The sequence below is a fragment of the Heterocephalus glaber genome, unplaced genomic scaffold (assembly GCF_053883595.1).
Source record: "Heterocephalus glaber isolate CG9 unplaced genomic scaffold, H.glaber_assembly_v1.0 deba00000347, whole genome shotgun sequence".
NCBI lineage: Eukaryota > Metazoa > Chordata > Mammalia > Rodentia > Bathyergidae > Heterocephalus > Heterocephalus glaber.
The window spans coordinates 37,873,583-37,897,401 of NW_028258143.1; the positions used below are offsets into that span (position 1 = coordinate 37,873,583).

The following is a 23,819-nucleotide window of genomic DNA, read 5'->3' on the forward strand; positions in this document are numbered from 1 at the left end:
AAGGACCAGGGGAAGAGGGAGGGGTAGGGGAAAGGAAAGAAGGGAAAAGAAAAAATATGAGAAAAGGAAAAAAATGGAAACAAAATAGGGAAGGGTAGAGGGGATGAAGGGAGGGCAGGGGAAGGGGAAAAAAATAAGAACCAAGATACTCATGTAATGGTACAAGATCCCAATGATGTATGTAAATGTATTTTATACCTAAAATGTACCAATAAACTGAATGGGGGGGGATTAAAAAAAAAACAACTTAGTGAGACCCTGTCTCAAAATTTTAAAAAACTAAAAATAAAACAAAATTACTTTTGTTATTACTGGGGATTGAACCCAGGGCCTAGCTCTGAGCTACATCCCCAGCCCTTATTTGTTTTTAAGCTGGCCTTCAACTTACGAATATTCCTGCCTCAGCTTCCTAGAATGTGAGGGATTCCAAGTGTGTACCACTATGTCCAGCTTCAAAAATAAAAGATTTTTTAAAGGTCTAGGAATGTAGCTCAGTGGTAGAGCGTTCCTAAGTTCCATCCTTAGTAACTGAAAACAAAAAAAGCGGCTGGGGACATAGCTGAGTGGCAGAGTACTTGCCTAGCATGAGTGAGGCCTGGTACAACCTCCAGCATTGATTAAAAACAAAAAGTCAGGGCCGGGGACTTAGCTCAGTGGTTTCGGCGCCTGCTGCGCAAGCGCAAAGGACCCGAGTTCAATCACGGGTGCCAAAAAAAAGAAAAGTCAGAGAAATAAGGGACACTAACTGCTGGCTAAGGTGGTACAGTGGGTTGACTAAAGGCCATATCCTAACTGTGGAGCATGTAGGTGTGTGTGTATGTGGAAAAGGGGTCTTTGAAGATTAATCATAGTTACTAAATTAATAATTTTGTGGTTAGATTATCCTGGATTATCCTGGTGGACCTTAACTCTAATGACAAATGTCCTTATAAGAGATGTGTGGAGAGAAGGAAAGGCCCTCAAAGATGGGCAGGAATGGGAGTTCTGCTGTCATAAACTAAGCAATGCCCAGGGGCACCCATGGATGGAAGGTTCAAGGGAGAGTCCTCCCCTCCAGATAGCAGAGAAAATGTCTGGCTGACACCTCAATCTCACACTTCAGGTCTCTACAGTTGTGAGAGAAAATATTTCTGTCATTTTAAGTCACCAATTGTGTGGCATTTTCTTAGGTCTGCCCTCGGAAATTAACACAGATATCAAGGAGAGAGCTGCTCCGCAAGCAGGAGAGAAAACATCACAGAGAGATTGGGGGGGTGGGGATGCTGCTGTGCAAGAGACAAAGTGAAGGAAAGCGGGAAATGCACGTGTACGTCAGCCTAGGCCCTATTAATTTTATTAGCTAATGGGGACTCACCAGAGATGTTTAAGCAAGGAAATAAGTGTACAATGTGCTGTTGAAGGAACATTAATCTAGCATTACAAAGGAGAATAACTATAAGTAAATATCTAATAAATCTTCCCTTTGTAAAGAAAGATTCTGGAAAAACAAAAACCAAGCGTCCATATCCTGGTCTCCAGAACCTGTAAATGTGACAAAGGAACTTTGCAGGTGTGATTAAATTAAGGATTTTTTGAGAGGAGGTGATTATTCTGGATTATCCAAGTGAGTCCTAAATAAAATGGTGTCTTTTAAGAGGGAGATTCAAATTCACAGTGAAGGTGATATAATGAGATGATAGGAGCGGAGACCAAAGCTATGTGCATCAAAGAGGCAGAAAGGGGCCACAAGCCAAAGAAAGTGGATTCTCCCCTGAAAGTCCCCCAAACTGCAAAAGGATAAACAGTATGAGTTTCAAGACACAAAATCTGCCATGATTTGGTACAGCAGCAATACCAAACCAAGTCTGATATTCTTCCCTCTGAAATTCAGATACATTTTTCTCCCCTGGATCATTCCTTTTTTGTTTGTTTGTTTTTGTTTTTTTGTTTGTTTGGGGGGGTTTTTTGGTACCAGGGATCGAACTCGGGTCCTTGCGCTTGCGCAACAGGCAGCAAAACCACTGAGCTAAATCCCCGGCCCCTGGATCATTCTTGAAATGATTCCTCCTTGCTTTCTTCTCCCTTGGCTCACCAGAGCTGGTCCCATTAATTGTCACAGAACTCACATTCAACATCCCCCGTCCCTGCTTTCACAGTTCCTAACTGGATTGCTTCAGACCTTTTCATCTTTTGAAACTAAACGTTTTCATAGTTGTCCCCTTCCATCCATGGGGCATACATCCTGAGATACCCAGTAGACACCTTGAACTATGGATAGTACCAACCTCTATATATGTTTTCCACCCTACACAAATGTATCTATGACAAAGTTTAATTTATAAATTAGGCACAGTAAGAGATAAACAACAATAACTAAAAACAATTATAACAACACAGTATAACAAAATTGCCAGCATGACTACTCTTGCTCTTTGGTGCCACTGTCAAATTGAATAAGGATTACTGAGATATCACAACAATAGAACCAATAGCTGAGTTGGTTATTCAGTGACAAATGGGCAGATGGCATATACACCATGGACACCCTCCACAGGAGGATGATCCACTTCCCAAGCAGGATGGAGTGGGATGGCATAAGAGCTCATCACACTATTCAAAGTAATATGCAATTTAAAACTTATGAACTGTTTATTTCTGGAATTTTCCACGCAATATTTTCAGACTGAGGTTAACCACCAGTAATTGAAATTTCAGAAAGGGAAACTATAGCTAAGGAGAGAATACTGTGCTATATACGCTATACAAGGCAGTCAAAGAGAATCTACTAATTTACTCACATGATTATCTTGTCCAAGAAAGGACTGAAGGATAAGCTTTTTCCCTCTGAGGTGGCAAAAATGTCTGTATACAGCATATTCATCTGTGATGATGCTTATATTGGTTAATAAAAGGCAAACATTCTTTGAGCTGTATACTCAGGATTTAGCAATTTACTACATAAGTGGTGTACCTTAATAAACACACAAAAAGAAGAAGAAGCTGATCCCACCTCCTTGTGTGCAGGAGAATGGATTCAAACTCTCCAAAAGAGAAAAGAAAAGCAACATATGTCACACTGGGAAACTGAGGTTTATTATTTTTAAAAAGAAAAGGCCGGATGGATGAAAAAAAGATTGAGCATAAAAACATGTACATATGGTCCCCAGAAGGGATCTATAGATAAGCCCTTAGGAAGAACTTCAAAAGGAACAAGCTAAGAAACAAAAACAAAAGAAATGTACCAGAAGATCAAGCGTGTACAAGGGGGGTACACAAGAGAGTGCTTTTCGTCAATTTTTGATCTCTAACATAGAAAATGCATTCTACATTTTAACTCATTACACACGTGCATATATAAGTGAAACTGAAAATTTCATGAAACAATTTTTATTCTTACAGCACATAAGGTTTTATTCAAAATTTCTACTTCCTTTTATTTCAATCTTGGGTCTAATTTGCTAACTTGACCCAGTAATAGATGGAGACCAACAGTTTACAAAAACACTAAGACTTGAGGGTCAAGGATTGAGCTGGGCTTGAAAAGTTGGTAACATCAAAAAAGCTACCCTCATCTAATTTTATGGCTGGGCGGGCAGGTGTTAGAAGTTTTACTTTACAGAATAGAGCCAATTTTTTAAAGCTGTAAAACACAAAGTCAAAAACAGTTAGTATTACAGGGAAAGTTTTTAATTTGCTCATTACAATTTTCTACTTAACCACTACTAATTCCCAATCCTTCTGGGTCCCAAATTTGAGGCCCAATTTGGTATCCTATGTTCAATTGAAGAAATCTGTCTGCTAGTATCCAGAGGAAAACAAGACATGGTCCTTACTTTTAAAAAAGTTTATAATCTACCAAGAAAGAAAAAGACTGAAAATAACTGCAAAAATTACATACACCGATGCTATGAGACACAGAAGAGGGACAAACTGATTTAGCCAGGAGAGGAAATATGACAAAAGCTGTATAAGGCAAGAGATGGCATTTGAACTGGGGAGGGAGTGGAGGGAAACAGTGATAACATACAAAAGGACTTGGTCACAGAAGAGTGCAGTAAACCTGGTGAACAGTAGGCAGTGGCAGTTTAAAATATGACCCCCAAATTCTCTGACTCTCTTTCTGCCAAGAAGTCAGATCTATACATATTCCAGCCCCTTGAATTCAGGCTCTATGACAGCTTGCCGCACAGAATGTGGTGGAAGAAACACAGTAATAGTTTTCAGGACCAGGTCTTTTTTTTTTTTCTTCCCCTCCAACATGGAGACTGCACCTAGAGCCCTCAGAATAACCTATATCCTCAGCCCTTTTCTTTTTTATTTTGATACAGGGCCTCACTAAGTCACTCAACTGCCCCGGCTGGGCTGGAACTTACAATCTTCCTGCCTCCCACAGTGTGAGATTACACACATGCATCACCGTGCCCAGCTAGGACCAGGTCTTAAAAAACTAGCAGCTTCCACACTTCCTGTCTCTTAAGACCCTTGCTCTTGGAACTAAGTTGCTATGTTCTGAGTTCTCAAAATAGCTCATACAGAGACCCCAAGTGGGTGTCTCAGCTGAGAGCCCCAGCTGAGCTAGAAACCAACCAGACACCCATGAATGAGCCTTCAGGAGAATCCAGCATCCATGTTCAAGTATTCAACCTTCAAGTATTCCCAGCTGAGGCTCCAGACATTGTGGAACAGACAAGCTGTCTCTACTGTGCATGTTCCAACCTGACTCACGAAACAGTGAACATAATAAAATGGCTGTCATGGAAAATTATATTAGCAACAATGTGTAGGGGGGATTTCCAACAAGCTCAAAGAAACTTTTGACATAGATACAATAAGCCTGAGTATGGCTCTCATAACTATACACATTTCACAAATGAAACATTAGAGGGAAATAAATAACCTAGAATAATATAGCATCTAAATCTGTAACAAATCCCACTAACTTTACCTTCAGTGTATGCTGATTCCCTCCAGGGTCTTCTCATACTCCAAGCAGAATCCAAACAATTTCTATTTCTCACCTTGACTACCATGTTTCCAACTAACCTTACCATCCATAATGGGTGTGTGTGTGTGTGTGTGTGTGTGTGTGTGTGTGTGTGTGGTACATCAAGGGAGTGCTAAAATATAACCCCAGGTGATCTTTACAATTTTTCTTTCAGGGTCTCACTAAATTGCCCAGGTTAGCTTTGTACCTGTAATCCTCCTGCCTCATTCTCCCAAGTAGAGGAACTGGCATGAGCCCAGCTAACAACCAATGCTTTTGTAAAGCACCCTATTCATTCAGTTAAACGCACCAATCACAAGTTCAGTTATGACCATGTCAAACTGCCATAACAGTCTCAAGTTCTTTATTTATTGCATTATAGATAAGGAACAAATAGTTTTTAGGACCAGCACTATGGATTATTCTTTTCAAATCCCCTACATATAGCAATCCTCAGGATTTGGAAATAAGAAATTGGAATTATTAGGAATTCTTATAATCATAAATTATTTTTTTAAATAATTCCAATATTCTTTACTCACTATTTTGAATATTTTTAAGTTATTTAATAAGAAATACTAAGTTTAGTACTATTCACCAAAAAATTGTAGCTTATACAAAACTATGCAAATATTGTGAATGCATAGCATTCAAATAACCCAGCAAGGTTAGCAGCACTACACAGAATCACGTGTCAGAACTGCCAATTTAAGGACTTATTTTGCTTCCAAAACTCATTATCTCTTGGCACACAACTACTCATAGGATGTTATAAAAAAATACTCTACACATAATGTATTAATATTTACTTTACTTGCAAGAATGACTCATTGTTAGCAGAAGACAGGTCCATGAACATACACATACAATGTGGCCATAGCAGCTAGCAAGTCTAACTTGTTAAATCATACCCACTTTTCTCCTTTATGCTCTTCTCTCAATTCCCAGAATAGTCGACCTTAACCTTCTACTCCACGTGTCAGAGTTTCCTGCTCTGGCTTTCAACTTGAAGTCAGTAGATTCATTAGAGCCAGTAACATCTCTATGTTGCTTGTGGCTAGCGGCTATGTTACTGAACAGTGAAAATCCAGAGAGTCTTAGAGGATGGAGGCTGAAAAAGAGAGGAAATGCAACCTTGGAAAATTTCAAATTTTGAGAAAAAGGAACTCACCAGAGAACCATTTGAAAGAATCCAATAATCACTAGATGCTTCAGAAAAATTAAAATCAGAAAAGAATCTAACTGTCCCAACAGACACAGAACAAAATCCTAGGCAAGATTTGGGAATGGATTTTAAATACTTAAAAAGAGGTAATACCTGGGAACCCCAATAGTGAGAGCAAGTCATACGAGATTAACCCAGTTTCCTTTTTCAAGGAGAAAGCTAAGAGTTCAAGGAAACTCTTAAGCTGAGATCTCCTAAGCTGAGAGTTCAAAGGAGCATATATATCTAGATTTTGGCAAAGCACTTGACAAAGCCTCTTATGAAATACCTATGGTCCACATGGACAAAAAGTTAAAGAGATGCATCTGTCAGGTTTCTGCACAAGAGGCGCTGTTTGAAAAAATTAATATTGTCCCTACAATGATGGAAATGGAATCCAAAAGAGCAGTCTATTGCTAAGGGAAGAACCTGAAAAAATGATGAATGCAAATTTAAAGTCTGACATATAGTAAAGGAATAAAAGAAAAGGGCATGAACAGACGAGTAGAGGGTGAGGGAGGAGGGACCCAGCACAGCATCCTGGGAGAACACTTTACGATTTCCATGGGTAGGTAACTCACAGCCCTCTAAAATATAGCAGTTCAGGGTGCATAAAACAAGCATGGAAGTTTAAAAAAAAAAAAGAGTACAGAAAACTAATCAGAAACATTGCAATTAGTTATTAATACCAATTTTTAAAGAGTTTCAATCAAACTAAAACATGAAGGAGATGGGGAATGCAGTGACTGATCATTTGGAAGCTCTGAAGATATTCCACTTAGAAAAAGGAATATTAGGTCTCATGTAAAAATAGTATGATACTCTATGCTGTGTAGCTGAAAAGAGAAGCTACCCTGTAAGCAAAGAATAAAACAGAGGTTGCATTTATTATAGATTCAGAATAAAACCCCTCTGACATCAAGTGTTGTCTGACGGCAGAGTAGAATCTTAGCAGATTCTGCATCCCCTAACTTTACAGGATTTGAATGAAGGCTAAGGATTCAGAAAGTGTAACACAGACAAACTATAGACACTAAATGGATGAACTTAATGTTCTTCCCAACTTTGTGACACTACCAAGGAGCCACTGAGTAAGCCACAAACACCTGAGACACTCACATGCATCTCGTCCCTACCTGGCATTTGGTAGGGACTTCAGAAACTTTAATGAAGGGGAGACATTTCAAAGGAATACTGGGAAACATAAAATGTTGTTTTGTTTTGTTTGGTACCAGGGATCGAACTCATGCCCTTGCACTTGCAAGGCAGGCAGTAGAACCACTCAGCTAAATCCCCAGCCTAAATGTTGTGTTTTTAAAACTAGAAGCAGAAGAGACAAACCAATGAATGTGGACTCATTTTCTGCAATGCTTCCTCAGGAAATGGCTTATGAAAGGTATAAGGCTTAAAACATTTTAATTGGGCCTATTTCTAACCTCAAGGGAAAGAGCCAATAAAGAGAACAAGTCAGAAGGGCTAAGGCAGTGAGGCGAACCTTTCAGAGCTTTCAATGGTAACAAACAGCCTGCTGCAGCACGGGTGTCACAGGTTCGCCACCACTGGTCTAAGGTAAAAGGACCAATCCGCCCTATCCATGAGGCAATATGTTCCAAGATCTCTGCCTGATGCCAGAACACACAGATAGAACCAAAGCCTATTTACACTTTGCTGTTTTCTATAGACCTATAGGTCTTCTTGAATAACAAGCTGCTGTCAGTCGGAACACATTTTCTGTTCATATCCACCCCCCACAGTGAATGATTTTTTTCCATCTTCACTAAGCACTTATCAAGCACTATTGTCATAATTTTTTTAGTCTGAAAAAAGTACGACAACAAAACTAGCATACATTTCTTTTTCCTCCTTGACAATTTCATGGAAAGATTTCTTCTTACCCAATGGATAAGGGAAGACTACTATAATCACAAAACAACAGAAATTAATTTTCTGATATTTCTGAAAGCTGGATGTCTGGGTATCACAAGTTCATGCTCTGGTAAGAGCTCTCTCCCTGGCCTGCACAAGGCTGCCTTCCTTCTGTGTCCTCACAGGGTGAAAGGAACAGCAAGCTCCCAGGTATCTCTTCTTCCTAGCCGGTAACTCCATCATGGTGGTCCCACCTTCATAACCTTATCGAAAACCTATGCCCTACAGAACTCCCAAAGGCCCCATCTTCTAGCGCCATCACAGTGAGCATTCGGGTTTCAACATATGAATTGAGGAAGGACACAATTTAATCCATAGCACAGACAGATACATGAAATTTTAAAGATCATCCTCAAAACTGCTAGTAGTGATTATTCAAAAATGCAAATCTAATTGGTCACTTTCCTGCTTAAAATTTCCCAAAAGCTAGCATAGTTTGGAATAAGGTCTGAATTGTTCAGCACTTAGTAAATAGTCTTTGGATACATCCTCCCTCAGCCTCTCCACCCTGAGGCCACATCAACTAAACCGCTGCAGTTACAGCACGCACCATTTCCTTACACCCCACCTTTCCGCAGAATGCTCCCTATGCTAGAATACCCTTCCTTACATCACCAGGCGAATGTCCACCTACTCCAAAGTCCATACTCAACTCCTTCCTGAGTTACACCTTTTCTCCAAAGCAGGCTAGGCATTCCAACCCTGGGCTTTGGGCACATGATATACACACCTTCCGCACTTGCCAAACTGTAACGCAACCTCTGATTCAGGTGTGTCCCTCACTAAGCTGTGAATTCTCTGAAGCCAGGAATAGCACCCCATGTTTCCATCACATATCGGCACACAGCCTAACACAGTTAGTATTCAAACACAAACATACTTGTGTACACACACGCACACACACACACACACACACATGAATCAAATTAGACCCCAAAAGGCTTTTTAAAAAAGAGATGACTGAGGCAATTTTTTATTTGTAACATTTCATCCCCATCACTCTCTCACAGGCGTATTTCCAGTTAGTTATATTCCTTGATTTGCACACAAATTTGGTGATTATTTCAATGCCCAGCAAAATGGAACATACACAGAAATCATGGAGGGATCAAGATCAGAGATGCAAAGAGAAAACAATGGCATTTTCCACAGAACTGGCAAAGACAAATTGCACAGAAGACTGCCTGTCTTTACCCATGAAACAAATTTTACACTTTCCCAAGGTTATAGACTAGTTTACCACCTTTTAACACTTTTCATAAAGGCCAGTAACACCTGATGGGCCCTTCACAAAGTAGAAAACTGTCCGTCAGCATCACAGATGCACCTTTAGGTTTTAAATTGACTGAAGCACCTTTCCCAGGTGAGCAACTTACATGTGGACCATTCTGCAGATGCGCCGACTTCATGCACAGAGCCATCGTGGGTGATCTTGGGGAAGGGCTTAATAAATGGTAAAGAGGGCTACAAATGCCAGCGGTAACTACCGGCTAAGCACCCTCGTGGGGTCCCTAGTCCTTCAACCGGAGAATATCTGTATCCAGCGGAGGGAAATAACTTATGTTTTGTCTGACTCATATTTTGCCCTTTTCTCCTCCCAAAAGAAACAACCTCCTAATGGTACTTTTTCTGATGACCAAACATTAACTCATCCGCCTCAACGTCTTTGATGACTAAAATGTTCCTTCCTTCATAATAAACCAGTAGCCTAAAATTTTAATATAAACCCAAGGAAAGGAAACAAATTTCTTCCTCAACCTATGACCCTCAAGAAATAAAAAATAAATTTGAATGTAGACTGAAGTACAGATTCTTAGACATGACTCTACAAAAGAGATTATACCCTACAGCCCTTAGTAGAGGTCGGAAAAAAAGAGTGTTATAATGTGCTTTTGTCCTGTGGCTATAATTAAGGTTGAAAAAGCCTTCAGTGTTCCTCTCTAAGATATCATCAGATCTGAATTACTCCCATCTCATGCTTTTTCCCTTTGGTGTGCTCTTTTAAAATACCTCCATATATTTCCAGCTCCTCCTGAGTGACTCCTTTCTGCTTTGAACTGTTCACTGCTCATTCAAAACCTCTCCTCTCTCATCCTAAAACTTGCTGATTCCATTTCTTTATTCTCTTTCATCATTCCCTCCCCCAAATCCTAATACTGTACCTTTAATAACATACAAGAAAGATCAGTGAAAAACAAAAATAAAAACTTGACAATAGCCCATTATAATAAAATGGATAATGCATAACAAAATTACAACTCCTTCGATTCAGTGTAAGTTTCTGTAGAGTGCCCACTGTGTGTCCCACAAAGAGCTATGAAACAAAATCAGCTTTGCCAGGGATTTAGCTCAGTGGTTCCACAGTCTGCTTCAAAAGCAAAAGGTCCCAAGTTCGATCCCCAGTACCAAAAAAAAAAAAATCAGCTTTCCCAGACTGTGAGCTTTGTATGCGGGGCTGATTCACCTTCATGGCATTCCCACAGGTAGTTAGAGAATTTCATACTGACAGGGGTCCCTCTAAAGTCCAGAGAAGCTTGGGGTCCTCCACTGTAGATGATTTATGGTAATAAAATACAGACAGTCTCCAATTTACAATGGTTCAACTGACAACTCTTTACTTTTTGATGGTGCAAAAGTCATATACATTCAGTAGACCCACACTTAGAACTGTGAATTTTGATCTTTTCCCAGACTGATGATACACAGTATGATGTTGGGTAACGGTAGCAACTGCAGCTCCCAGAGAGCTACTTGATCATGGGGTAAACAACTGATTCTCTACAAGTACTGTTGGCTGAACTGTGATGTTCACTATGTGCATTAATGCATTTTCCACTTAAGATATTTTCAACTTATGATGGATTTACTGGGATGTAACCTCTTGGCAAGTTAAAAACCATCTGAATAAAGAAAGCCAAAACAGAATAATAAAAATTGTATATGATTTCAATATTCACAAAACATGCCAGACAATACTTTTGGGCTGATCTTACGCTATTATCCAGTTAAGAAACACAAGGTTAAAGTTCTACGATCTGTGATGCCTTCTTCCATCCTGTTGGTATATTTTTGGGACTCTACCATTCAAAGACAAGGTCAAGATGTGAAACTTCTTGTGAATGGGAAGCTTGGGCCAGGGGCCCATCTACCCATTTTCACTATCACCCAAGGTCTCCAGGCAGTCATGAATGAATGAGTCAATAAGCAATTTACAGTGAATGTGTGATGTTTGCCTTCAAGGAATTTATAAACTAAATTTTTTTTAAAAACCGGAGATAGCTCCCCCAAATAATTCCATCCTGGACCTGTCATTAAATCATTAATCATTAGCAAGACTTCCTTAATATATTTTAAGTCCAGGGCTTTATTTCCCTGTGAAGTGGAAAACCTCCACTTTCTACCCTGCCTCCTGCACAGGGTGTTTTCAGAGATTACTTAAGATGTGGTACTGCTTTGGTAAATGAAAAAGCTCTCCACAAACCTGAGCCGCATAGGAAGAAAGGTTGAATCTTAATCACATGCTGCTTTACCATCACCATGAAAAGAATCCTTAATGACATTTATAAGCATATACATTCAGACATTAAGATTGTTGTGCCAAGGGAATAACAAGGGATGCTCTGGAGAAGAAGTGGAGCAAAGGTGAGTGGCTATGTTAGAAAGCAAAGCCATTTTATGGAGCCCCATAGGGCTCTGGCAATTCTATGAACACTGAATATTCTTGTAATCTTTATTCCTTGTTCAAAGAACCTCCATGAATAACCAGAGATGACTACCTCAACAACGACAACAAAAAAAAACCAGATTAAGTTCTTAAGGTCCCATACCATCCCAGGCATTTTCCACTAAAACTTGTGAAGCCCACTATAATCTAGTTTCCTCCCTCACACTGAATTTACACAAGCAGTACTAACGACACCCTAAACAACCAACACCAACTGGCCCTTCAGTACTTGCCCATGTGTTTCAGAGTAGCACCAGGAGCCGTCCCTTCCTGCTCAGGTAGCAGGACACCGCCCCCCCCCCCGCCCCGTTCTGTTTCTCACTCTTAGATCCTTCTTCAGGCACTCAGCCCTGGGCCCAGGGCTCAGGTCCATCCTCTCCCCTTTTCCCCATATAATCTGATCCCCTCTTGAACTTCACTGTCACCGGGACCAGCCTGGCCCCTTCCTCTGTGCCATTCTTTTGTTCTGAATACCCACTCAACAGTTCCTCTGGCCACTCCAACGTCCCTAAAACAGACTTGTCAAAGTGAGCTTGTCACCTTCTAGCACTCCCACTCCTCCTCCTTCTATCACATGATCACCATCCACCCCCAGACAGCCATCAAAGATCTCACCCTCCACCTAACCCTACCCTACAGACTGGATCCATCTCTCAGCGCGACCTCCCATGCAGCCTTAAAATCCTCATCATCCTCTCTGCCCACACTTGGCCTCCTCATCTCTAGACCGTTGTTTCCCCAAGGTCTCCCAAAGTGTGGGACGTGGACCACTGGAGGCCTCCAACTCACTGCTAAGTGGTGTTCTGACACTGCTTTTTAATGGTTAATGCTTTCCTATTATATATTAAAATAAATCCTAAGTAGTGTGCCAAGGCTGCATTTCCACGGGTGTAATAGCTTGAAACAATATTCGTGCACGTTAGAAGAACCTGCAGACATTTTAAAAATTCTACCCCTTACCCCAGACCAATTAAATCATAACTTCATGAAGGAGACAGAAGAAAGCCAAAGGGTCTGGGTCATTCTGTTAGAATGTGCCTAAAACAGGGGAAAGGCTCTGCCCATCTAAATTTTAAAAAAAAAGGAAGAAGAAAAGGAAGTCATGTGTATGGCAGATGGGAAGAGTGCCCACAACACCCCAGGTATGCCTGAGACCCAGGCTAACCTGGACAGCTGGTCTCCCTACACAGAGAAGGACAAGTGTCTGAAGTTTGGGAAGCAAACAAAAGGAAGGCCTCTTTTTGTAGAGCATTTTATGTATTAGGCTTCAAGAAATATTTCTGAGGCTGGTGTGGTGGTACATGTCTGTAATCCCAGCACTCTGGGAGGCTGAGGCAGGAGAATCTCAAATTCCTGTCCAGCCTGGGAAACTTAGCAAAGAACTGGGGATGTAGCTCATTGTTAAGACCTTGGGTTCAAATCCAAAAAAAAGCTTTTGGAAGGCCATTTTGCCACCTGATAACTTCTAACTCAACCTTCACAAGAACATCATCATTCCCATCGTCCCTGGGATGATGGCCTCTAATGCAGTCTCAAACAGACCTGTACATTCCAACTTTACATTTTGAGACAGGATCTTGCTAAGACACTAAATAAGCCCAGGCTATGCTCCAACTGGTAATCCTCCTGCCTCAGCCTCCCAGCACAAGTGTGTGCCACCACATCTGGCTGGTTACCAACAACTTTTTTGTCTACATCCTTTATGGCTGGTATATAGTAGCCACTCAATACACCTATATAGAAAAAAGGAGGTAATACATATACTGTGTCTAGGGAAACTTTTTTTTTTTGGAGACAGGTCTCACTGGGTAATTCAGGCTGGCCTTAAACTCACTATGAAGCCTCGGTTGGCCTCAAACTTGCTGCAATCCTCCTGCCTCAGACTACCAAGTGCTGGGATTACACACATGCACCATCATGCCGAGTGAGAAACTTAGAAAATAATGCTGGGATAGGGGATAAAGGGAGGGTGCCTGCTTAGCATTTATAAGGCTCTAAGTTCCATTCTCTAAACTGCAAAAAAAAAAAAAAAAAAAAAAAAAAATGGGAGAGGAATAAAGATGTCCCATGTACAGGATCCTAACAACTCCAATCAATGTAAATACTATATGCCATAACATGAGCTAGGACAAATAATACTAACAAGTATGAAAAAGGAGTGAGAGGAACCGGAGGGGGGGGAGGCAGGAGGGGAAGGGGAAACAAGCTGTAATATGTACACATAACCACTCCCCAAAATGATTGTAAACTGTGTGAACTGCAAACATGTACTAATAAAAAAAATTAAACAAAAAAAAGGAAAAGTAACAAAAGGAAAATAAATGAAAGACAGGGAGAGGGAGAGAGAAAGACAGAAAGAGAGACAGAGGCAGGGGGATTCCAAAGAAGACTATCATGTAATATTGAGTCCACTGATGTGGAATTAAATGGCTGGGAACCTTCAGCAAGAAAAGAGTGAAATTTATGTGAGCACCGCAGAGTCAAATCACAAAACAACAATAGCAATCATCGCATTTTTTTATATTATACAAAAAATTAATAAAAATTTCCAAGTTTCTTGAAATGCAAAATAAACTCAGACAATCTTCTGATTAACACAGAACAAACTAAAAACTCAACAGATACCATGGAATATGCACCACCATTTAACCTCAAAGTCTATGTTCATCCACTTTACAGAGGTTCCTTCTGACAATTCTAAGTTTAAACAAACCTTTGAGAAGAGAGTACTCTAGCAGGTTTAATACAGTCACAGGTGTCAAAAACATGGGTGATGTATTACACTTACAAGAGCATTTGAAAATGTGTCAATAATTATAATTAGACACTAGTACCAGATCTACTATGCCATTACCCTTCAACTTCAACTGATGTGAAATTAAAGCCAGTTTTTCAAAAGTGCAACTCTCAGATCATAATTTAATCCTAAAGTAGATATAAAACCTGTCACACTACAGAAATACAGTACATTTTACTCAAGAGGAGAAGAGGCCATGGTATTGCAATACATCGTTTTAGGTAGGGTGACCACCTTTATGTTGAAAGGGTAAAATATATTACAGAGGTGACACCATCTTCCAATATTTACTTCACTGGTTTGCATTTAAAGATTGTCTTTTCAAAATTATACATGACCCACAGTACAGATACAGTAACTGTTAACATTTTGGTTTATTTCCTACTAGTCTTTTTTTGTCTATCTATATCCATATGTATATAACCATAAATCTGGAAAGTACATTTTATGTTTACATTTATTGAATTGTACATAATTTATGTAAATGGAATTATACTATGATCTTAGTCATACTTTTTCTACTTAATGGTATTTTGTGTACTCTTCCTGGTTATTCATCCATTCCAAAAATTTCTGCATATCTACTATGGATAAGGCAGTATACTAAGTATAGGTTACACACACACACACACACACACACACACACACACAGGCACACCCAAAGTACCAAATAAGCAAAGTACCTGTTCTCTTTGGTATCTACCCTGCAGATATACTGACAGTACAGGATAATATATGTAAAATACAAAAAAGAATTAAAGATCTAACTAGTCAATAAAAGCCTCTTTGAAGAGGCAATTTTAAAAGTGAGTGTGCCCTGAAGATTCATCTAAGTTCCATTCTATAGCATTTTTAGTGATTATATATTTTTGTGTACATAAATAAAACCCAATCTCTATTGTGGAACATTTAAATTGTTTCCTTTTTTTTTTTTTCTTTTTTGCTACTCTACAGCTAGATGAATAAATTTGTGTACTTAAAAAAGATTTAGTAACTGCTTTTTTTAAAATGAGTAAACAAAGGCTCAAAATATTCTAGAAAAATTTATATTAGCAAGCCAGACTATCCAAGTCTATCAAATGAAAAAATCCAAATACATGCTTAGTTTGGGGGGAGCCAATCCTAGAGAAAAAATGCAGCATGAAGAATAAACATGAATTTTATATCATGTTGTTTACTTGGGTTTACATTTTTAAATATATCTAATTTGGTAACCACCAGGAAATCCAATAATCTTATTAAAGAATACTGATTAAATACTTTAAAGTTTCAAATAAACTCTACTTTACCTTCTTTACATTATAAAATACTTCAGAAAATCAAAAGCTGTCTGCTCCAATCTGCTCCAAAACCATAAATAAAATTTTGCTGTTTCTTACAGACTATCACAAGCCTATTGCTTTTTTAAAAGACATTATAAAAATAAGACTTTTTTCCTAAGTCTAAAAACCCACTGCCTCTATTCCTGATCAATAATAAGAAGCTGACTATATGAAATTTTTGGTCACTAAATACCTAGCTACCACTCACCATATTAAAAAAAAAAAAGATAATCAGCCATATAAGCTCTGCTTTTAACATAAAGTGCAAACCAGACACAGTACTTTAAAACAATCAAAAGTAAACCTGTAGTTAACAAGGTTTTCCAAAGCCCAGAGTCCTTCACAGACTCAAAAAGGGAGAAAAAAAAAAAAAATCATCAACTTCCATTTACTGGAAAGACCAAAGAGAGAGACAGAAAGAATCAACAAATTACTAAGCTTTAGAAAGAAATGAGTCTATGCCCTTCTTGACAAATGAGGAAAGGAAAGCAACACGAAGAAAAAAGTCAAGAAAATGACTTTCTTGGACCACACAATTGGTTGACAGCAGAAACAAACTTGTGCGTGAGTCTTTGGTTATTGTCTCATTCCCACCACATCAAATGCTTCCCAAGTACAAATCCAAAACCCAACCATGGTCCAGCTTACACTGATATTTACCATGCAAATGCCATGTGATTCAGCAACCCCAACCTTCAGTACTTGTCCCCACACACACAGGAAGGAGACACACAGGTGGAGATTCCTAGCGAAGTATGGACAGTGCAGGGCACAAGTTCTCTGACCCCCTCAAAGATGTCAGAGACTAAAGAGCACAGCCCTTTATTCTGTGCGTACATACAGATGATAAAGTCCAACTGCTAAATTAGGCACAGTAAGACCTTAACAATAACTAATAATAATATAAAATAACTATTAAAATATACTGTTAAAAAGTTTATTGTAAAGTTATCAATTATTTATTTCTAGGATTTTCCATTTTATATTTTTGGATCTCAGTTGACCTTTGATACCACAGAGAGAGAGCACAAGCACAGATAATGGGGGACAGCTGCACATGTAAAGGTGGCAATGGAATATATAATACCAAAATTAATAACTGAAAGTCTGGTTAAGTAAATTATGGTACACAATGAAATGTCCTTTTTTTGAGTCTGGAACTTGCCACCCTCCTGTACCTCAGCCTCTCAGAGTGCTGAGATTACAGGTATGAAACCACCACACCTCGCTGGAATGCCTTTCAAAAGGATGAGATAACATTATTCACATTAGTAGAAAAAAATTTCCAAGATAAACTGTGCGGTGAAAATAACCAGGCACAGAAATGAAACTGCACAACAGGGTACAAAATACATAGAAACAAAAGCAGGTTAGTAACCAAGGACAGCAGTGTGCCCCTGTAATCCCTCCACTGGGGAAGCTGAGGCAGGAAAACTGCTTGAGCCCAGGAGCTTCGGGCCAGTCTGGGCAACACAGCAACACAGCCAGACTCTGTCGCCAAAATAAATAAATCCCCATTAGTACATGTTTTTAAATGTAAATATCACTGGGAAGATAAAGAACTTGGTTGGATATTCCCTTCCCATGCTAGGCAAAAATCTGTCCCCCCCAAAAATTGTTAATGACATTTTTTCAGGAAATGAAAGCAAAAGGCAGGAGGCCAAGAGTTGCTTTTCACTGTACACCTTTCTTCTACTTCAAATCTAATTTCATATATATTTGTTCCTTTCAGAACACAAACAGATCAAAAATATAAGATATCTGAGTAAGCCCAGAATGGTGGGACATACAGTGAACCCAGCACTCTAGGAGGCTGAGGCTGGAGGATCTCAAGCTGGAGCCCAGCCTGCACAACCTAACTTAGCAAGACCCTGTCTGAAAATTAAAATATAATATAACATTAACAAAACTATTTGGTTTATGAGTAAACACCTGTATAGAACCCACACAGAACCCACGTGTGCACATGTAATGAAATAAAGCTATCTACAAGCTAAAAATTTAAACACCAATTCAAATTTTTTTTAAAGCCTGAAATTTGCAGCCCCAAAAGGAGTCAGGTGCATGAGAACACAAGAACTGCCCTCCTGGACGATTTGCATGCACAGTGCTAGTCTGAGAAGGATTTACCTCACCTGTGTGCTGAAGAACCTATGAACAAAGGGGAACCCAGAGACAGACCCAGAGCTGAAGTGGACCTGGCTAATTAAGAAAGGATGACAGGGAAGGAAGCCTAAGCAAACATGCCTCGCTGGGTGGTGGTGAAAAACACAACTGAATTTGAAAATGGACATTCCATCTTTAAACTGGCTAAAAGCAAAAATAAGTCCCAAGCAGAGAAGCACTTCTTTCCCAACCAGGGTCCTCGTAACTTCTTTTTCTATCACCTGTGATAACAAAGCAAAACAAAACAATCATTGATAGAATCAATTTCAGTAAGTTACAGGGGTTATAGCTCACTGATACTATGAGCAGATGTTTATCAGTTTCCATGTTCTAAAATTGAAGGCTGTTATTTTACTCCTTTATTAGGATAAACATTTGATTTATTTGCAAGATAAGATACTTGACCCCCAAAATCAATAAGAGACTGAACTGTTTGTAGCTAGTTCAATTTATCATGCAGACCTCAGCCCACTTCTTCCCTTTCCCAGAAGGGAGCCCCTTCCCTCATCTTGTTGAAATTTAATTCTGTACAAACCAAGCTCATGGGCTTCCAATATGGAAGAATTAAATTGCTAAGAAAAAGGAGGTTAGGAGTTTCTATTGGAAATAAGGAGAAGAAAAAAGGCTTCTGGTTTCTACAGGAGGGGCACCCAAAAAGTGGAGTTTCCAAATGGCCCCTCAGTTCGGAACTTTCTATGGACAAGCAGAATGTGGGAATTGCTCAATTGTTCAGTGGCTCTATGAGTTAAAATGACCAGCTGGAACCCAGGCTCTCTAATCCAGTTACTCAGCATGTAGGGTTTAAAGAAAACTGGTGTTTTAGAGAAAAAAACAGGTTATTCTGCATTTTAAAATCCTCAAAACTCCAGAGTTTAGTAGGGAGGGGCTGCAACTCCCTTTAGTAGGAAGGAGGCTGCATTCCTTGTTGCCTGAGGAACTTCATTCTTGGTCCAAAATCCCAGTTCACTGTCTATTTTTATTTTAATTCTTCTCAATATGGCTGATCACCCAGCTCAATCTCAGGTCCTTTCCCTAGCTAGCTCCCTTACTCCTAAGCTAACCAAACTATTCTTTATACTATCACTAATCACCAATAAAAGCCAAAGCCCCAAACCCTCATCTTCAGGATTCAAGTCCCATATTCCCAACTTCTCACAGGACCCAGCCAAAACTACTCTACCTCTTTGTTCCTCTAGAGCATCAACTCAACTTCATGCTCCATCCCAAACCCGCTGCTCTTGCCAACTTTCCATTTTCTTTGAAGATCAACATTATTCTCCTAGTCATCAGGTCCCAAAAGTCAGTACCCTCATCACAAAAGTGATTTATTCACCCAGCTCCATGGCTTATATGGCCCAAAGCCAAAACTCTACTTGCATCTACAATACTCTCATTTCCCCCTGATGTTGGGGCCTTCCTCTCCCACACCAGACACATCATCCAAGGTCAACAAAGCACAAACTCTAACAAACTCTACGGGGGCAATGCATCTAGAACACAAGAGGAAGGAGGCAGAAGGTACACACACACACACACACACACACACACACACAAAAGCAATAAATAGCAACAAAGCTGGGCCTCAGCGTATGAACACAAGGCACGCTGCAACTGTGGCAAACACAGGGCACTTGCCCTCTCAGACAGACATGATCACCAGACACTGTGGCAGGTTCCCAGGGAAAGGGTCCTGGTCTTATTTGTGTTTTCGATATTGTGACAGCAACTGGAAATCTAAAAAATAAAATAGTGGCAACCATTTCTTTTTTTAAATGTTTTAAATACTTTATCAAACAGAACAGAACTCTGAAGTCCATTTGGCTCAGAGCTGCCGAGGGAGGACGGATCTCTGCTAGGGAGAACGGTGTGGAACACAGAGCCTAGGTGAAGGTGCAGACATGTGATGTGACACAGTTCACATCATCTCTCGGGTCCTCAGTTTCTCCTGCTGTAAACTAATAAGAGCAGGTACTTCCTAGAGGGGGTGTAAGCATTAAATGAAAGAATTCAGGTACGGGCCTGGCCAAAGCCTGCTTTACATGAGTTTCCTTAATCTGGAGCTCATTATTCCTAGGGAACCACACTGTGGCTCAAATCTCCCTTTATTACCTTTCTTCTGTGGCTCTCACCATACTAAACTCCAAGTCACTCACAAAGCTCTGAGACACCTGCTGTTCCTTTCAGTCGTCTCAAGTCTTGCACCTCCCTGAGAAGCTGCAACCATAACTTCATCTTTCCAAGGCTCGCCAAACAGCCACATCCTCCAGGGTGTTGGTTGATCCTTATCCTTCTACATCTTGTGACCAAAATAGTGTTCTCCTATGAAGAGCTAGGTTTGTAATTCATTCTTTTACTCAAAGGCACACATGATAAGATCAAGTTGGTTTTGCTGAGCTTTCCACGCCCACCCCCAAGTAAAGGAAGACTTGATAAATGCTCAATAAATGAAGGACAGAGGGGAAAGGATGAAAAAGCAAGAAGGTGGGGAAATGTTAATGATCAGGACAATGACAGTAATTTTGTTTCTGAATACAAAGAGCTGTCCCTGTCAACCTTTCATTTTGCACTTCTGGACCATATGGAGTCGCCTTCACTATCTCCCACTGCCCTGCTAAGTGCAGGCAGGGACTCTTGCTTCCCATTCCTGCTGACAGCCATCATCCTATTCAAATATAATCTAAAGCAAGGTGGAGCTAAGGACTCCTGCCACCAGCATAATCAGCCCACCTTTGAGGCTCACTGGGATCCACAGGACACTGATGCACTCTTGGAGCTGGTCCAAAGCACATATTAATCACTTTACTCTGAGCTGGAGAAACAAGCAAAGATCCTCACACAGAGAGGATAGGAGACCCAAGGGTGTGAACTTTCTGTGGAACAACTGCAGTCCACACAGAAAGAAAACAAAATTCTCATTCAGGTTAGTAACTACCCAATAAAAAAATTAAGGCTAATTTCCACAATACCTAGAATAGCACCACCCCCAAATACTGAGTAGAACCCATTAGCAAGCTGTAAATCAATTTCGTAGGTAGAAATCAGAATATGTTTAATAAAAACTGAAATTAGAAAATAATAAAATAATGCTTTGTGAAACTTGCAGTTCAGCTTTATTTTTAATATGCATGTGTGTACTAGGTCACGATGGAAAATAACTGCTGAGAGTCAAAAGTCTTTAAAAACAAGGAAACAACACTCATGCTAATATAAAACATCTCTACAGAGACTAAGCTTTTCCGTTTCTTACTGGGTCATGCCCATAAGATATCTGTTCTAGCCACCTGTTGCTCACAACAGTACAAGTTCTTCAAGTTCAAAAAATGTACAAGAAATATTTGGCACACTTGTCCCATACCATTTTCTTAATTCCTGAGAAGGAAAGTTAAGGATCACTAGATAACCACTTATTCTTTTTCTCCCTGCTGACTGTTGCTATGTACAACATATCTGTCTTACGTAAGTCCCTCACATCAAGATGAGACATGAGTGCAAGTCAGACATGATGGCGCATGGCTGTAATCCCAGCACTCGGGAGGCTGAGGCAGGACCACTGCTGCAAGTTTGAGGCCAACCTGGGCTACACAGTGAGTTCAAGGTCACCCTGAACTATATAGTGAGACCCTGTCCCAAAAATCAAAAAAAGAAAAAACAGAGGGCCAGGATTTAGCTCAGTGGTGCCACCGCCTGTTTCACAAGCACAAGATCCCAAGTTCGAGCTCCAGTACCAAAAAAAAAAGAAAAGAAAGTCAGAGGGACAAGTCCAACAGCTCCAGGAGTTTTAGTGACAACTGCTTATAAGCACCAACCCATCACTTAGGAACAGGAATCAGGCATTTCAGAGTTTCACCCCCAGTCTAGCACCACTCACCAATAGCTGCACAATAGTGGAAGATTCAGAATTTGTTTAAAACATCACCTCAACCTATTCCCTCTATTCCAGAATGGTTTTTCTCACATCTTTATTGCACATTCTTGTCAGCACCAACTCACCAAACTCCACCTATCATCCCACTTCTATATGCGGTTCTTTCCGACATCACCCCACTGTTCCTTTATCCCCTCTGTGCAGTTTTCATGAAACTCAAAGTTATTTTTTAGTGGTACAATCAATAATCCTTCCATCATGGGCTAAAAAAGAATCAAAACTTAGGGTTATTTCCTTTTTCAATGGCACCTGCCCGTGGCTTTGTAGAAGAGCAGCATGCCCAGTCACCAGGTATCCAAGCTGCAAAGTTCTCTGTGGTTATGCCCACTCAAACCACCCATGGAATCTATCAGAAAAGGAGTCTGCTTTGGATTCCATCCATTTTCCATGGAAGTCATCCACATTCTTTCACCTCTGACATAAGAACTGCTTACCACTGTGTTTTTACTGTCAACTGTTTGGGAACATATGCCACAAGAGAGAACTAGAGGAAAGGAATCAATTCACCAAGTGGTGGAGTCCCAGCCATACCCATGTTAAAATGTGATGCCTTGCTCTACCGGCAATAAAAAATTAGTAGAGTTGGGTGTGGTGGTGCATGCCTACAATCCCATCTACTTGGGAGGCTGAGACTCGAGAAGCATAGGTTTGAAGTCAGCCTGGTCAATTCAGTGAGACCCTGTCTCAAAACAAAATTTTTGAAAAAGGTGAGTGGGAGGAGCTCAGTGGTAAAGGGCCCATTGGTTCAATCCTGGGTAGTACCAAGAAAAATAACAAATTGGTTGAGATAGTCTTTCCCAAAAGGAAGGTTTCTCCTTAAATACAAAGAAGAAAACATACACTGAAATAAATATAGTGTATGTTTGTTGAATTCACTAAGTACAAGCTACAATTAAACACAGACAATGATGTGTCAGTCTGGGGATTCAGCTCAGTGGCAGTGTGCATGCTTGGCACTAGGTTCAATCCCCAACACCAAAAAAAAAAAGAAGAAGAAAAAGAAGAAGAAAGTGTGTGAGAATTGTGTCAAAAAAGAATAAGGGGAAGAACGAATGACTTGGAGTCTTTACTCTCAGAGGGCTCAGTCAAGGCCCTGAATGAGGAGTAAGGAGATTAAAAAGCTAGGAGACTTTCACAAGGCAAAATCCGGGAAGAATTTTTGCTTGCAATGAGATTACCCTGATCCTTGAAGGATTTGGCTCTCCCGAAAGGAGGGGGGGAAGGGCAATGTTAGGTGCCAGAACAGCGCAGGAAGAACGGGGAGCTGATCTCTTAGAGAGACCCATCAGGACACCTGTGCTGAATGTGGCCCCTTCACCTCCCTTCATTCCCCCCAAACAACCTTCATCTACTGCATGAACCTCCACAAAATTTGGAAGAGTGAAATGTAAAGTTACTTTCCCAATCACAGAAGTAAAGGCCAAATACCAGAGTAAACAATGAAGCAACCATAATGGGCAAAGCGGAATTTTGGTCAGAGACTGAAAACCCAAAAATCAAACAACTGAGTAGCGGTGGCTCTGGAAAACAAAGCTCTCAAGGATCACATAAGAGCCTTTAGACTTACAAACAAACTCAAGCTTCCAGAATTGCCTAGAGAAGCACAGCCATATTATTCAACTGTGCAGTCAGTTTGAATACTGGCATAGAGGTAAATTTGTTTTAATTTTTAAAAGTGTCTTTCTCTCTGTCTCTCTCTGCTAGTGATCAAACTAGCAGATCAAACTGGGGATCAAACTCACAGTCAGCCTTAGACACCCCTTTTTTTCCGATGGGTCTCTCACTTAATTTT

At 40.1% G+C, this 23,819-nt stretch overlaps 1 protein-coding gene across 6 annotated transcripts in view; it reads right to left on the minus strand.

The window, feature by feature from the left end:
- Positions 1–23,819, minus strand: part of Acvr1 (activin A receptor type 1) — a 132,697-nt gene that overhangs the window by 104,382 nt on the left and 4,496 nt on the right. The window contains exon 1 of one of the 6 annotated variants that reach the window (XM_087199050.1): positions 9,470–11,007. The exons of the other annotated variants lie outside the window; for them this stretch is intronic. The gene's annotated coding sequence lies outside the window, so the exon portion shown is untranslated. Of the gene's footprint in view, positions 1–9,469; positions 11,008–23,819 lie in introns of those variants that run through there. 6 annotated transcript variants of the gene reach the window in all.